Raw genomic sequence first — 2,597 nt, 5'->3', positions numbered from 1 at the left:
CCTGGACTGGCCATCGGGAGCACCAGGAGTTTTTCCGGTGGCCTGGCCTGCACAGAAAAAAAGAAAAAAGATTTATATAAAAATATATATATATATCTTTTTATTTTTGCAGTCAGGCCACTGAACTTAGAAGCAGGCCAGGCCAGTGTTTCTAGTTGCGGCGGCGCAATTGTTAGATAACCTAGTGTAGGTGGGTGGGGAACAACCAGGGGAACACTGTCTGCGACAGAGTTGGAGAACTATCTCTCTCTCCCTCTCGCTCACACACACACAAATGGAGCCGCCGCATGTGATTGGTGGAGGTGTGAATGAATGAATGAATGAAAACTTTATTTAACAGATTGCAGAATGGGTACAATACAGTACGGCTCAATACACACAATTGTTAAGGGGATGCAGACCAGAGAAAGATGTTTGTCTTGTTTACATCAGGGTCCCCCATTTTCAATTCATAGTGATGGGACCAGGCCATACAACTGATTGACAGCGGAGACGGCGAATGGAATGGCAGATGGCACTCTGCAGAATGACAGGTAGTGAGGGAGAGACAGAGCGAAAGACAATTAACGTCGTCAAGCATAACCTGCGCTTGAACTTCAGCCTTGATGTCAAGATGGACAGTGGAAAAAAGAGGAAGGGTGGAGCAGAGAGGGAGAAAACAAAAACAAAAGAAAGGCCCTTGCAGGAGATGCTGCTAAATCCGGCAAGATTTATCAAATGTTTTCTTGCACCAAGAAGGTCAAGGGACCACCAGGTTAGTCAGTGATAAAAATAAACATGTGGATGTTAGCTAGCTAACATTACCATGCAATGCATCATCATCTCCCCTGTCAAAAGCCCAATGTTAAACAAATCAATAATTTAACCCTTGTGTCTGAAAACTAAAGTGTTATACTCTTACCATATTAGGGGACTAAATTGAAAAAACGCCATAAAGATATTATATGTTGAAATAATTTCCCACTTTCTTTTCCATAAATCTTTTATTCAACTTCAACCATGATCATAACCATTTTTAGTTTTTTTGTATTGTCAGATAAAAAATTAAATACTCACACTTTTCTGAAAAGAGTTGTTGTTAAATCTGACATTACAAAAAAACAATATGTGGTGGTTATGATCAGGGCTGAAGTTGAATAAACAATTTATGAAAGAGAAAGTCAAAAAGATTCCAAGGTAATTCAAAGATTACACACCTTTTCCACATATATTGGCTACAAACATAATCACTGCAAAGTTGTAAAAAAATAGGAATCTGATCAGACACAAGGGTTAAGTTGTTGTTCCCTTTCTAATTTCCTCAAAAACAGTAGTTTGACCCTCTGTGAGCTCAGTAGTTTGACCCTCTGTAACCTCAGTAGTTTATATGATATGATATGATATTTTCATCTATAATGCGCCCCTCAGCCAATTTTTACATCGGTCCGGGGCGCAGCCCGGGGAAAAAAATAATACAAATAAATGGACAGGACAAAGAAACAGGGAACCAGGCAGACGGACAGACGGAGAACATGAGAACACCTCAGACACACGACACAACAGCAAAGTAACTCAGTGATCATCCAGAGCGAAAAGGTGGGTTTTAAGCGAGGCCTTGAATGTCTGTAGTACGGTGTTGGCAGACTTGATCTTGAGAGGGAGCTTATTCCACAGTGTCGGCGCCGTCACTGCAAAGGCCCGGAAACCCTTTGGTCACCAGTTTGGCCCCGCGGGACCCTCAGACACAGTTGGTCATTTGATCCGAGGGACCTGGAGCTGACGGGTTGGACCAAGAGTTCCTCAATGTAGGCCGGAGTGAGACCATTGAGGGCTTTGTAGGTGAGAAGCAGAATTTTAAAGTTGATTCTCTTCCTCACTGGGAGCCGGTGGAGAGAGACGAGGACTGGGGAGATGTGGTCCCTCTTTCTGGCGCCTGAGACCAGCCTGGCTGGCAGCAGCATTTTGAACGCGCTGGAGGGGGAGGATGGTTTTGTCCGGGAGCTCTGTGAGCTCAGTAGTTTATACCCTGCTTTGAGCTCATAGAGGGAGTCCAACTAACGCCCTTGAACTTGATCTGACCATTAAGACTCACGCCCTGAGAAACGACAAGCTTAATTTTCCTCCAAAGATAAACGTACCACATCCTCCGAGGGGGGTGGGGGGTGGGGGGGGTAGCGGGTATTAAGTGGATTAAGCCTTGAATGAATGAAGCAGATTCTTGGCCTTGTTCAATTATGTGTCACTGGCAGCGCACTGGTTTAATGATGGGGCACAGAGCAGGAGATCACCCTACACACCTCCCTCTCTCTCTCCTCTCTCTCCCCCCTCTCTCTCCTCTTTCTCTCTCCTCTCTCCCCTCTTCCTCTCTCTCCTCTCTCCCCTCTTCCTCTCTCTCTCTCTCCTCCCCTCTTTCTCTCTCTCCTCTCTCCCCTCTTTCTCTCTCCTCTCTCCCCTCTTTATCTCTCCTCTCTCTCTCCTCTGTCTCTCTCTCTCCTCTCTATCTGTCTATCTCTCTCTGCCTCTGTCTCTCTCCCTCTCTCTCTCTGCCTCTCTCTGTCTCTCTCTCTCTCTCTCTCTCTCTCTCAGGAGATCACCCGTACACACCTTGGTGAGGGGAA

Source organism: Notolepis coatsorum (genome assembly GCF_963971535.1).
Source record: "Notolepis coatsorum genome assembly, chromosome: 3".
NCBI lineage: Eukaryota > Metazoa > Chordata > Actinopteri > Aulopiformes > Paralepididae > Notolepis > Notolepis coatsorum.
Note: the sequence above shows the minus strand (reverse complement) of the source record.